The 15,378-nt window shown below is 41.1% G+C and overlaps 1 protein-coding gene across 4 annotated transcripts in view; it reads left to right on the top strand.

Annotated features, from left to right (window-relative positions):
* Positions 1 to 15,378, top strand: part of LOC102496584 (thyroid hormone receptor beta) — a 367,776-nt gene that overhangs the window by 164,918 nt on the left and 187,480 nt on the right. The gene's annotated exons all lie outside the window — the stretch shown is intronic.

Genomic DNA, 15,378 nt, shown 5'->3' on the forward strand with positions numbered 1-15,378 from the left:
TCCTGCTCCTCCTCCTCCTCCTCCTCCTCCTCCTCCTTCTTCTTCTTCTTCTTACTTGGTAATTACAATGCAACATGGCAATCGGTCATGTCTAAATTAGTTTTGGGTCAACTACCGTCTGTTATTTTTACCAATTTACAGACAGATGCTAATACTGATACCTCTACTATCCCCCTCGACCTTACCTCTCACATGCGGCTTGTGGCCAGCAGAAACCCCATATGATGGTGAAGATGCTACAACCCTTACTCTACTCAGCACTCCATTTGCTAATTCTTACCTCCTACCTCTTACACTCCATAGAAGTGATTTTCCAAGTAATAATAGAAGGAAATACCTCGAGTAACTACATAGGAAAGAGATGCATCAAGCAAAAACAAAAACAATGAAAGTTGTGAGAGGAAAACATTGTATAGGCAAACTCAAGGTGTTTCTGGAAGAGAGATCATGATGTTAAAAAAAAGAAAAAAGAAAAAAAAGTTTTTAAAAAAGCAGATGAATTCAGTATACAAGTGCCTAAAGATGAAACAGCAAGCCTTTGTTTTTAATTGTATACCAGTAACAACTTCAGCAATGGTTCTCAAACTTCGGCGTGTACTAATGACTTGAGGGCTTTAGTTCCTGGACCCCCAGCCTCAGAGTTCCTGACTCCGTAGTTCTGGAGAAAAGTCAGATAATTGGCACTTGAGCACGTTTCCAGATGATGCAGAGACCACTGGTCCAGGAAACATGCTATAGGAACCCCTGATCTATATCATACATAAGATAAAGCTAGGCACTTTTTACCGTTTCAGTGGTCTGGAATAGTTTAAATAGCATTGGAATTACTGTTCTTTAACATTAGGTGGAACTCAGCTGTGAAGTGACTTCATCCTAGTACCTTACCTGTCCCTATTAAACTTTTGTATTTCATAACTCAGTTTCTTCCTATTTTGCTAAGAAATCACTCGTTATTTCTAGGTTTTCGTATCTGTTGCAATAGGGTCATAGTGAGTATTTTCTTATAATTGTGTTGGTGTTTTCGTGCATGCGTTTCTCTCTTTTGTCAATGGTATTCTTTTCTCCTCTCTTTTTAAATCACACCTATGGGGAGGGGTGATATGTTTTATACAAGAGACAGCTTTTGAATTTATTCTTTCTACTATTTTGTTTTCCACTTTATTTCAGTATTTATGGACTCTTTCGTCATATTTTATTTAGGTTTATACTTCCGTTCTACATGAGAGTTTTTAAGATAAAGTATGATGTTTAATTATTATTAGTCTTTTAGTAACAAAGCTCTTATGGCTACACACTGTACATTTCCCCTGAATATACCTTTGGTTGTGCTATAAGTTTTGGTAGGAGATCATTCTTCTTCATTGATGCTAGATAGATTAATATCTTAATTTTGTTTGTTGCATTAATTCCATGGTATAGAATTAATTCCATACTATAGAATATTTCTTATTTTTAAAGTAGTTAAAATTTGTAGCTGTTGGTTTACTATTTAATGTCAGTTTTGTTTGCTTTTGATCTAAGAGTATGGGACATAACAAATATCTACCTTAAAATTAAGTTAAGGCTTTATTTTTAGCTTTGTGATTTACATTTTATTAATGTTCCATGGACAATCAAAAAAATTTTGTCAAACCATATGATATGATTTTGTGTACAAGTCTATTAGGTTGAGTATGTGGATTATGTCATTCAAATCTTTATTTCTCTTTAGGCTCCTTTATGAACTCTGAAAGTTCAAAAATTATTTTCTAAAGCAAATATAACCTTCATTTCAAAATTCAGCAAAGAAAATGCAGATTTAAAAAATCATGAGCTAATTTCATCTATATACCTAGGAGAAATTTTTTAAATAAAATACTACTGAGTAAAACCCAGGAGCATTTTGAACAAATAATACATTCTGATCAAAAAGAACTTATTTCTAGACTATAAGCATAGTTAAAAATCTGGAAATTTAGGGCCAGCAGGTGACATGGTGGTTAAGGCACTGGATCCCACATGGTTGACTCCACAGCTCGAGTTTTGTAACAGGCAACTTCAAAAACACACTGGGTGTGTGTGTGTGTGTGTGTGTGTGTGTGTGTGTGTGTCTCCGGTATCCCAACACGTGTGTGTGTGTGTGTGTATCCGGAATCCCAAGACAAGAATGGAAGAGAAGGGATTGCAGTGGCTATCCCCCTAGGGGTGATTTCTCACTTTCCCTCTCTCTGATAGGCACACATGTCCTACAGCAAAACTCTACTTTAAAAAAATCAAGAAATTTACCAAATAATTTGTCTCATCACTAGATGGAAGAAGGAGACCAAAAGCCCAGGCCAAGGTGTGAGAGGAGAGGCTGATTCAGCCTCAGCACCCCACCCTTGATTTTGCAGGTGCAGAGCTAGAAGGAGCACGGAGAAGACAGGCCATGATTTACTATCCAGCCCAGCCACATAGGGACTAGAGAGGTCTAGGCACACAGGAGCTGAACGTTTGAACGCTGTGAGGCTCTGGAGGAATCTTCTCCCCACACTGAAGCTGCTAGAAAACAGAGGAAGACTCCTTTCTGTAAACCTGAACCGAAGACTCCCACTGTAGACACCATACTACCACCCGAGTGGAAGACACAAATGGGCATAAAGCTAATTCACAACAAAGGGAAATACACGAGCTTACAACTACAGAAACCCACTCCAAAGAATAATTGATAGCAAGAAGCGAATGTATCACCAAATGACTAAAATTCACAGCAGAATCTCAAGAACTATGAGAAAACCAGGAAATACTGCTACCCCATCTCCCCCCACCAGAACACAATAGCTCATTACCAACAATGGCTAAAACACAGGAAATCACTGAAATGTCAGAAAAAAAAGTCAGAACTGTCAGAAAAAGAATTTCAGACATTTACTGTAAATAAACTCAGTAAGATGCAAGAAAAAACAGACAACAAATTGAAATATTTATTGAACACTGACTGGATACCAATTTTTCTGATCTCCAGGAGATGAGAAAATCATTCCATGACTTGAAGGAGGGACTCCACGAAGAGATAGACACTATAAAAAAGAATAAAATTGAACTTCTAGAGAAGACTATAATACAAGAAATCAAAACCTCTCTCAAAAGTGTTGATAGTAGATTAGGCCATGTGGAAGCCAGGCTCTCTGAACTAGAAGACAAACCCTCTGACTTAGACAAAAACCACCAAAAAGAATGAAAAACTAACCAAAAAAAAAAAAAAATCGAGAGGCCGGCAGTGGTGAGGTGATTAAGGGCACTGGATGCTGGACTCCCACATGGCCAACTGCAGTTCAAGTCCCAGACCTGGCAAGTTGCTTGCTTGCTCTCTCGCTCTCTCTCGCTCTCTCGCTCTCTCTCTCTCTCTCTCTCTCGCTCTCTCTCTCTCGGCCCCTCTCAGATTCACAGCAAAGGGCATGGATACTGGGATGAGTGAAAAATCAAGACCATCTTTGCTATCTTCTACAGATAGGGATCCCCGATTCCACCAATATAAATATTCATCATTATTTCAAAAGTCCCAGCGAGTTTACTGGGATAAGAAATAGTCAACACAGTTCATGTGTGAGTAGTAGTATCTTTTTTGTTGATGTGATGGTGTATCTATAAAAGTCAAAGCCTCCAGTAAAAACCTGCTAATCGATAAGGCTATTTGACAAGGTGACTGCATTTAAAAAACAAATGTTGAAAAATCAATAAGTCTTCTTTACAGTCATTGGTTCAACAAATATTTATTGAACGATGACTGAATACCAAGCATTCATCAGATCCTTGGAGATGCAGGAGTGAACAAAACAGACAAAACCTTTTCTTCACGGGACTGATAGTTTAGTTGGGGAAAATAGTAAATAAAGCACAAATGAGTAAATAAAACAGATGATGGCAAGTGCAATGGAGAAAAATAGAAACCAGAGAAGGGGTATAATAAATGCTTAACAGGTGGGGTAGGTGGCAGGCAGTACTGTGCTGTTTTCCATGGGTGAGTAGGGAATAATGAACTAGCATCTGAGCAGACTTGGAATCTGTGAGGAATTATGCCAGCCAGATAACTGTGGTGAGCACAGTCCATTCCAGCCAGAGGGAATAGCAAATTCAGGGGCCTTGAGACAGGGCTGAATGTAGTATGCCTTATTTATAGGAATTATTCATTACAAATGGAGATGGGATGATTACCATAACAGCATACATTACAAAACACTTAGCAATACTCTTAGCAAGAAATATTAATTTGGGTCCAGCAGGTAGCATAATGGTTAACTCACTGGACTCTCATGTGGTCAACCGCAGTTCAAGTCCTGGACCTAGAGGCTTGAAATTCACACTGGCATGTGCCCAAAATCCCAGGAGGAGAATGGCGAAGGGACTGAGGCATGGTCATCCCCCTAAGGGTGATTTCTCACTTTCTCGCTTTCTCTCTCTCTCTCTCTCTCTGGCCAGTACATATGCCCTATAGCAAAAATCTCTCTCAAAAAAAAAAAAAAAGAAGAATCTGAAGAACATAAAAGAAGATCTGTAAAAACCCAAGAAAATGAATAAAAAGTAAAATTTAAAAAAAAAAAAAAACAGAGAAGGCTAACTTGTTTTATCAGATACTTGAACATTTTGAAGTGAATATACGAAACAATGTGATCCTGGTAAAGAGTACACAGACTGATGGGCAGAATAAATTGGAGAGTCCCTCTAAAACTAAAGTCATACCCTACTTGCTGACATATTCAAAGTAAGTTATAGATGAATAAAGGTATGCTATTTTTCTTTAAAGAATTATTTATTTAGCTTTACTTGCTATTATTATTTTTTAATTTGAACAGAGAGAGAGAAAGGGAAAGTGAGAAAGCAAGGTGCTGGTTCCAGGACTCAAACCATCATTGGCCATGTTGGAGTCCAGTACTCCCAACACCACACCACCTGCCAGCTCCCAAAGGTACACTTTTTAAAAATCAGATAATAAACATGTATTCATTCTTTTTCTATTGCTGCCATAATTTATCACAAAGCTAGCAGCTTAAACAACACAATTGTCTGACCTTAAAGTCCTGCAGGTAAGAAGTCGGATGCAGGTCTCACCGGGCTGAGCTGTCAGCCGAGCTGATTTCTTTCTGGAAGCCATATTCTTGCCTTCCCAGAAGTCCCCGCCTTCCTTGGCATGTGGTCCCTTCCTCTATCTTCAAAGTCAGTAGTGTTACATCTCTCTGACCTTCTTCTATAGTCACAGCTTCCTATGACTACAACCAGGAAAGGTTCTCCCTCTTGAGGACTTGAGGGGCTAGGACGGGCCTACCTGAGTAACCCAGAATAACTTCTCTGTCCCAGAGTCTGCTCCTTTCATCACAACCACAAATCCCTCTTGTGCTCTAAGGTTGCACATCCACAGATTGTAGGGCCAAGAGCATGGACATCTTTGGAAACTATCTTTGTGCCTACCTCAAACGTTTTAGAGAAAATGTGGGAGAACATTCTTATAATCCAGGCATCAGGGCAATGTTTGTAACTGTCTTAGTTCACTATGGCATTGCTAACAGAAGTACTCAAGACCGGGTGATTTGTAAAGATGAGAGAGGGTTTTCTGGCATGCGATACTGGTGATTAGAAAGCCCAAAGGTGTGGGGTCAGCATTGCAACATGACCGGACGCAGAGAGGAGGGTGGGTGCATGGAGAGAGAGACCCAGGGACAGCCCTCTTCCTTCTAGAAGAACCTGCTCTGACAAGAACTAATCCCTTCTTATGTGGACGAGGACTCACTCAGCCTCCAACAAGACAGGGTTAATGAAGTCTCCCTGATCCAGTCACCTCTCACTAGGCCTCACCTCTTCAAGGTCTCTTCGGTTCTTAATAGCATTCGACTGGGGACCAAATTCCCAAACATGAACCTCTGGGGGACACACCATGATCCAAACACCACAGCAATAATCAATAGGGAACTAACTCATGAGGGATAAATACAAAGGTATGCATACTGTACCGTGTAAATTTTGTAATTATATGACCAAATATACCACAAAAAAAAGTCCAAAAATATATAGGCTACAACATGTGGCAGACAAATTATGCCTGCATTTTCGCAGCATTCGTAAGAATTACAGACACTTCTCCTTAACCAGCAAGGAGTTTCAATGACTAGAGCATTAAGCAAGGAACTTATGTGGTTATCGTGTGGTGTCAGAGAGTATGAATTTTTCAGTGGCTATCATGTGAAACCACACTAGAACAATAGTTCTATCCAGACAAATAGCACACATTAGATAAGCACCGGAAAGTAACAAGACACACCACACCACAACACAATACTACACATCAGGTGCAATCATTTTTATTCATTCTGAATACGACCATGGGTGTACAATAAAACACAAATTTATAAACAAACTATGTAGTCTTGCATGGTAGTGAATGGGGAATGCTTCACCACCATGCCAGTGAATGCTAACCGACTAGGGGAATGAGACAGAGACTAAGGAAGGGGATTCCCCAGATTCACACAGGCTAAGAAGGGGATTCCCCTTACTGGACCGCTGGTTTGAAGGCCAAGCAGTTGTTAAACAGATAGATCATTAGGTGAGGAGTGGCTATAAGAGAAAGGGCCTGACCCATAGAGCAGCAGTTTAGCCCTGTGCATAGTGAGCCAGATTCCACGTGGCCAACCTCAGTTCGAATCCTGGCCCCAGCCAATCCTGAGGAGATAGAGAAATGGAGCAAGGGATGTTGTGGCACAACCACAACACACTGGGGGCTCTCCCTCTCTGTCACCCTCTCTGTCTGACTCTCTCATTGGTGACCTCTTGTGTTTCTCTGGCAATTAAAAAATAGAATTAAACAACTTTTTCAAAATGGGGCAAAGACATGAAGAGATGAGTCAGAGAAAAGCAAATCCAAATAGTCAGTAAACCATATGAAAATAGGCTCAGCCTCAGAAGCTTCAAGAGAAACACACAAGTGTGCAGTAACTGTGAGTATACACAGTACCTACTGCTGCCGTTAGACAGCCACAGCATGGTGGCTCACGACAGCGGGAATTTATTCCCTCACTTCTGGAGGCAGAAAATCCAAAATGAAGGAGTTGACAGGGCCATATTCCCTCTGAAGGCCCTAGGAGCGAATCCTTCCTTGCCTTTTCTGGTAGCTGGTGGCTCAATGTGTTCCTTCACCTGAGGATGAATAATTCCAGTCTCTCCTTCTATATTCACATGACCCACTCCCCTTATCTCTGTGTCTCTCCCCTGTGTGTCTTTCATAAAGAGACTTGTTATTCTATTTAGAGCCTACCAGGAAATCTAGAATGAACTCATCAGCAAAGACCCTTTTTTCAAATAAAGTCACATTTATAGACTCTCGTGGGGTGGGGGGAGGAGGTGGCTGCCATTCAGCCACTAAAATGAGAAATTCCTCTCCCATTAAATTAGTAGAAATTTTAAATAACTGACAGTACTCTCCACTGTGGTAGAGAAAAAGATGGCATGGTGGGAGAGAGGGTTCTAATGCATTCATTCCTTTGACCTCATGAAATTTTGAAAAGCAAGCTAGCCACCTTTATTAATAAAACACACACATACACAAAATCATAGATGACTCAGCTTCTGGAAACTAGCCCATGAAAATAAAAGCACCATTATGTAAGTTTCCATCTAGAAGAACTTCACTGCATCATTGTTGTGGAATGAAACCTGGAATCTGGAAGCAAATGAGTGCCCAACCATTGGGGAATGGTTGGAAAAATCGAGTGGTGCACCTACATCATGGGTATGCGTATGGAAGAGACTGGAGAAATACATGGGTATGCGTATGGAAGAGACTGGAGAAATACATGGGTATGCGTATGGAAGAGACTGGAGAAATACATGGGTATGCGTATGGAAGAGACTGGAGAAATACATGGGTATGCGTATGGAAGAGACTGGAGAAATACATGGAAGGATCCGTATCAGATTGTATGATGGGCAGTGATTTGAAGAACTTCTCAGAATGCGTATTTGAGGGTTATATGGAAACAACGCCTGGGATAGTGTATCAATTTTGCTCTTCATTCTTGTTATAACTGAGCAAAGTCATGCGTCACCACCTTGCTGGGTACCCAGTTGCTGAACCTGAGGTGAGGAGGTGGCGCTTGCTGATGTCTTGAGCACATTGCCTATGAGTATATGCTAAGCACTAGAAGTAGCAAGGGGTTCTGCCTTCCCAGGGACATAGCAGGAAGATTGTTTTGTGACTTGACCAGACAATTCTAGAGATGTAATGAGTAGCTTTTGAAGGGATTAATGCTGAGTAAGCGAGAACATCCCTGTGCCGCTTAGTCTAAGAACTGAGAGTCTCTGCTGGGAACAGGCAGCTCAAAGCTGTCCTGCTCCTGTTTCCTGTAATCCCCCAGAGTATTTTGAGCAATGGAAACACACGGAAAAAGGTACACAGCTTCCTCCTCCAGGGAAAAACCACATTCATTTAAAGGTATAAACTCTGGTATGTTTGCTGGGGGAAAAAAAAAGGCATACTTGCCCAGAAACCTCAAGGCTTCCTGGAATTTCTGTTACGAATTCAAAGGAATTGATGATAAATTCCTAAATACTGTCATTTCAGCCAATACTATTCACTAATAATAAACAAGACAAAAATAGTTTCTTTGATCATTGGAACTGTTCTTTCTTTCTCTCTTTTTTTTTTTTAAGAGAGATTTTTGCTATAGGGCACATGCACACACCAGAGACAAAAAGCAAGAAATCACTTCTCCAGGGAGATAGCCATGCTGCAATCCCTTCTCCTCCATTCTCCTCTCAAGGATTTTGGGCTCACATGCACATGTGCCCAGCATGAATTTTAAGTCACTGGGTCTGGGACTCGAACCCAGTCGACTACATGGGGGTCCAGTGATATAACCATTACACCATCTGCTGGTCCCATAGGAACTGTCTTAAAATACTGTGGAGAGGGGCCAGCAGATGGCATAGTGTTTACATCGCTGGACTCACACATAGCCAACCACCGTTCAAGTCCTGGTAGTTGGAAACACATACCGTGTGCATGCATGCCCCAAGATCTCGGAGGAGGAAGAGAATGGAGGAGAAGGGATTGTGGTGTGGCCATCTCCACTCCACCCAGGGAGGGTGATTTCTCATTTTCCCCCTCACTGTCTCTGTCTCTCTTGCTCCAATGAGCTTACTTGCCCTAAGGCAAAAACCTCTAAAAAAATAATAAATTTTGGTACCAGGAGTTAGCATAATGGCTATGTCGCTGGACTCCCATGCAGTCAACCACAGTTCGAGTCCCAAACCCGGTGGCTTAAACTCACACCAGGCACATGTGCATGCATGCCCAAGATCCCGAGAGGAGAATGGAGGAGAAGGGATTGTGGCATGGCCATCCCCCCGGAGGGTGATTTCTTGCTTTCTGTCTCTCTGTCTCTGTCTTTCTGGTGAGCGTATGCACCCTATAGCAAAAAGCCTCTCCAAATAAATAAATAAATAAATTTATTTTTAAAAAATTTTTAAGACTATGGGGAAGGGGCCAGCAGGTGGTGTAGTGGTTAGTGCACTGGACTCCCACGTAGCTGGTTGTGGTTCAAATCTCAGACCTGGCAGCTTGCTTTCTCACTTTCCCTCTCTTTCTCTCTGATTCTCTCTGGTGAGTGCACATGCCCTACAACAAATTAAAATAATAATAAGTAAAATAAATAATTATTTTTAAAAAGACTGTGGAAAAAATGCAATTATACATAATAATATATCAAGAAGAGACCTCAGATAGAGTCACGAAAGTTGTATAGGATGGAGCATCAAGTCTGTACCAACTCCAGAATACTTAGAAATCAGTTATCCATGTGAAATTTCTTGAAAAGCATCTAAAAATCAAATAACTCCTCCAACTCCAGAATACTTAGAAATCAGTTATCCATGTGAAATTTCTTGAAGAGCATCTAAAAATCAAATAACTCCTCCTCCTTCCCCCAGAAAAGGCTGAAGACCTACCCAGCCCAAACTCTTGAAAATCTTTCTTATGTTTAAAGAATCGTTAAATATATTGCATGATTCTTAGGGAGTTTTTTTTTTCTCATATGTTATTTTTACCTTATTCTAAAAGTAACATGGGTTACTTTTCTAATCAGGGAAAAGAAAAGCATGTTAACTAAGAAACTTATCTTTATGATTTAAGAATTACTGTTTAGGGTCCAGCAGGTGATGTGGTGGTTAAAGCTCGGTACTCCCACATTGCCAACCTTGATTCTAGTTCCAGACCTGGTGTCTTAAACTCACACCGGGCACGTGTGTGTGTGTGCCCAAAATCCCGAGAGGAGAATGGAGGAGAAAGGACTGCAGCATAGCCATCCCCCCTGGGGCAGTGAATTTTTGTTTTCTGTCTCTGTCTCTGTCTCTCTGGCAAGTACCTACACCCTATGGCAAAATTCTCTCAAAAAAAAAAAAGAATTACAATTCATAAAGTATTTAAAGAATGAATTTTTAAAGAAACAGCTAAATTAGTTACAATACATAATCATGCCTTAGAGGACTTATTTTAAGCTGATTTTTATAGAAGGTTAAATTCTCAATTGGTTGCAAATGTGAGAGAGTGTTCTTGCAGGATAAAGAGAAAAGGTTCTCTGTGTAGGAGGGACGTAGACTGAATCTCGGTAGCTTCCTTTCTCTCCTGTGTTCCAATTTTCCATCTGTTAGGTAGAGATGAAGATAATTCTTGTCTACAGAGTTGTTGCAAGGCTTCAGGTTAATGTTATAATGTGTGTGAAAATTGTACCAAATATTAATAATATAAGAATAATCCACGGGGAATCAACAGTTAGCGTAATGGCTATGTCGCTGGAGTCCCACGTAGTCGACCGCGGTTCGTGTCCCGGACCTGGTGGCTTAGAACTCACACCGGGCGCGTGTGTGTATGTGCCCAAGATCCCTAGAGGAGAATGGAGGAGAAGGGATTGTGGCGTGACCATCCCCCCTGGGGGGTGATTTCTTACTTTCTTTCTCTATGTCTCTGTCTGTCTGGCGAGCGCACGCGCCCTATAGTGAAAACCTCTCAAAAAAACAAACGCCGCTCCAAAAAAAGAAAAAACCCCAAAAAAAAAAAAAAAAAAAAAAAAAAAAAAGGAATAATCCAGGACATTATTCATTTTTTACCTCATTTTTTTTGGTTTTTTGCTCATTTAAAATAGCCATAAACAATAGCAAAACAGGCTGTTTTAAGGCATTTGTCCTCAAAATACTATTGGTCTCTTGTCTCTCAGTAATTATTAGCATCAAAGTCAGCCAATTTTACTACAGTTGGACCAAATTGGAATAAAGAGAACTTTAAAAGCAGGAAGAGATGTACAAGTCGGGTTTATGGTTCCCTTCGAGGAGCGCCTGGAAGAAAAGGTTGCTAGGGAACTGGTAAGCTTCAAGTTTTAGATCTGGGTGCTACTTACACAGCTTGTGATCCTTCATCAAGGTATATACTTGTAATCCATGCACATGTCTAAATTTTTTCCTTCTCTCTCTCTCTCTCTCTGTAGGTTTTGCCATAGGGTGCATCCACTTGCCAGAGAGAGACAGAGAAATATGGAGAAAGGAAAAGCAAGAAATCACCCCTTAGGAGGGATGGCCATGCCGCAATCCCTTCTCCTCCGTTCTTCTCTTGGGATTTTGGGCACAGGTGCATGGGCACCTGGCGCGATTTTCAGGTTAGCAGGCCTGGACTTGGAACTGTGGTCAGCCATGTGGGAGTCCAGCCTCTTACCCACCACGCCGCCTGCTGGCCCCACACTTGTCTAATTTTATGTTACATTTTAATAAAAAGTTAAAGCCAAAAACAAAGAAAGGAAGAAAATATCCTTTATGTAGAATTTAGTGAACTTCATCCTTTTATTTTACTTTTTTCACACTTCATAGGCACAGCAGAAAAGAAGAAATTCAGAAATTCAGAGCTTTGCAACAGAGGTTTGCAACCCAGGGCCAGCATCAGACTGGCCTGAGAATTTTTTTTCAAGAGATGAGGATTAGCCCCATAGAAATCGTGATTCAGCAGATCTGAGGTGGGGCCCAGGAATGTGTATTTTTTGTTAACTCCAAAGTTAAGAGCCACTGGTCTAAAGTCAAGTTCTACAGCTGGCTTCCAGGTGCAGTCCCCTGAGGAGGGCCACATCCTCGTCTCAGAGCTTCTCATTAAAACAGTCTGGGGTCAGCCTGAGCACCATGATGGGTTCGAGTTCCCATGTGATTCTGGCATGCAGCACTGTTTGGAAACAGCTATCTAAAGCAGAGGGAAAGGGCTTGGAAATCTCTTATCAGTTATTTACTTATAGACTCCAGGTGAGAACAGTGAGGGTCCAACATGTTATTCATCTGCCTCAAGTCAAACCCTCCAGCACCCCATACATTTACCCGGCCTGTGGAAATATTTTGTGTCTATTTCTGTAATCATCACGTATTGCTTTATAGGCTGTTCAGATCCTGTCGGGGCCATCTTCCTTTCTTTAGCTTGTAAATTTCTGGAATCTCTTTGCCATTCTGTGATCGCTCACGCTAGCTTGTTTGCTGGAAGCTGAATTATCAGTAGAAAATCTTCATTTCTCTTGTACCCTTAAATAACTAGTTTGCAGGAGCCATGAGGGATCTTCTTCTGAAGGCCTCGCCTCTCCTGCCACGCCAGCTTGTTTGCTGGAGACTGAATTATCAGTAGCTAGCTTGTAAATTTCTAAATGGCAGAGGAAAGGGTGGGAGAACCTCTTTATACAAACAGGTAGGTGCTATAATTAATAGATGATCATAATATTGCAGAAATTCCTTTCTGCAGCTTTCCAGAAAAGCAAACTCCAACATTTTGTTTCTGTCTGCCTCCAATGAGTTCATTGTAAGAATAGCAAATGCAAAAAACAAACTATTCTTGGAGACTCAATGTCTCTGTTGAAAGAAGTTAGTGTTAGACTCTCAGAAGTAAGATACGTACTCCATGATTCTGTAACTCTGGTGATGAGAAATGCCTCTGTTTTGATGGGGGACAATCCTGATTCTCTCTTTCCTTTTTAACTCACAAATTATACCATGCATTCAGTACCTTCAAAAGATGGCTTCCCTCAGATGTGCCTTAGAAGATTGTACCTTATATCCAAGAGGTATGGTTGAATGGGATGGGAAGCAGTAGGGCCTCTCTTCATTTAAGGAAGCAGAAGTTACTCCTTAAAGTAGACAAAGATTTGACCTCAAAGTTAAAATAATTTTAAATATTTGAGAAATCATTTCACTAGACAGCTCTTTAGTGAGAGGTAATATCAAGCTTTTATCAAACCACTTCTCTGTTTGACCTGGTCTCTTCTGAGAAGTGGAGAGAAGCTTACTCAGAAACCCAGCCTGGAACATATTCCAGTACCTTGGCACATGGGAGGGAACTGTGCTATGCACTTGCAGTAGACAATATTTGGAAATGAATTGCCCATCCTGACAATGTGGCCATATTGATTAGCAGACGCTTTGGACAGTGACATTTCTAACTGAAACTGGCATTATCCTAAAATAGGAAGCCACTTCAACACTGCCTTTTGACTCGGTAAATGTCAGATCTTATTTCATACAAATAACTCCTGGCTCTACAACTAGGCTCTAATGGAAGATCAAAAAGTCTCTTAAGACCTGGTCCTTTTCTCTGTTTCAAAAAGTGAGCTAATACTGAGGGCTAATTCTAAACTCTTGACTTGCAGCTGGAGTGGCAATGGATGGAGGCATGCTGGACCTTTAGTTCTAAATGAAATAAAAAGGCAGTAGAGAGTGTGGAAGAGATGGAAATAGGGTAGAGAAAACCAAAAGAAGGTTCAGGAAGGAGGAGCAGATAACATTTATGCAAGAAGGGACAGAGGGTTATTTAAAAATTAATAAAATGAAACAAAATGATATACTCTATTTTTCAGTAGCCATATTTCATGTGTTCCGTAAGCCACATTGCAGGTTAGTGACTACCATAGTGGACAGTGCAGATATAGAATATTATCGTTTTCATAGAAAGTTCTAGTGGATGGCACATGACAAAGCCCATTCTCTTACAGGACAGAATCTGGTAGCTGGAAAAGTTGACCTAAGTCTGGGAGCCACATGTCAGGAACTGCGGGCTGGCCCCGTAACACTCCAGGCTGTAGGGTTTTCTGTAACTCGTCTGTGTAAGCCAAAAGAAAGGAGGCAGGCAGGCAAAGCTTAACTAAATTCAAAAGTGCAAAGTAGCTGTGAAGTGCTGGTCTACCAGGCAAACTTAACTGAAATAAAATTGTCAAGAAAATAGTTCAGGGACCAGCAGTTAGCATAATGGCTATGTTGCCGGATTTCTACATAGTCGACCACAGTTCGAGTCCCGGACCCGGTGGCTTAAACTCACGCCGGGCGCGTGTGCATGCGTGCCCAAGATCCCGAGAGGAGAAAGGAGGAGAAGGGATTGTGGCATGGCCATCCCCCCTGGGGGGTGATTTCTTGCTTTCTATCTCTCTGTCTCTCTCCGTCTGTCTGGCGAGTGCACGTGCCCTATAGCAAAAACCTCTCCAAAAAAAAAAGAAAGAAAGAAAATAGTCCATGACAAAGTAATTGTTTAAAATGAAAACCTTAACATCTGACACAACTGATCTTTATTATTGTTGAGCACACTAAACTATGGTATCATTAAAAAGACCATCTAATCACATGACTTGGTATCAGGTAAGGAAGTAGCAGTTAATCAATAGCTTCAGATGACACACTTCTGTCTATTCGACTGCCTGCCATTGTAACATAAATATATATTATTGTGCAGTAAATTATTCTCAAAAGAGAAATGTGCTTTTGCATCTACTAAGTATATGTGCTTGTGGAACAGGCTACCACTGGTCATCCATGTGTGTGTGTGTGTGTGTGTGTGTGTGTGTGTGTGTGTGTGTGTGTTGTGTGTTCCTTTAGCCCAGACTGTGCCCTCAGAGTCACAAAGCATCTCATCTCAAGATATCACAGACTCACACAAACACATCTAAAGCCTGGAAGAAAAGCAGTCTCTCCTGACATGTGTCTTCATTACAAGAAGAAAGTTCTCTTCTAGAAATTCTCCCCTTACTACCTCTAACAAACTACCTTCTATATCTCATTGGCCAGAACTGGGTCACATGCCATCGACCTGAGCATTAAGATTCAGTTGCCCTATAATTATGTAACCAATCACTCCAAACTTAGTTTCTTCAAACAATAGTTTCTTATTTCCTGTGATTCCCCAATCTGGACTGAGCTCAGCTGGGTGGTATTTCTGCTTCAAGTGGAATCTGCTGGAGCTGCAACATCTAAGACCATGTGGGAGCTGGCCAGGTATCTGTCTTTTCTCACACAGTTCCTCGTGTGGCTAGCTTGGGCTTCCTCACAGCATGGCAGGCTCAGAAAAAACCGACTTCTTAAATTGCAGCCTGG

Source organism: Tupaia chinensis, unplaced genomic scaffold (genome assembly GCF_000334495.1).
Source record: "Tupaia chinensis unplaced genomic scaffold, TupChi_1.0 Scaffold148626_1, whole genome shotgun sequence".
NCBI lineage: Eukaryota > Metazoa > Chordata > Mammalia > Scandentia > Tupaiidae > Tupaia > Tupaia belangeri.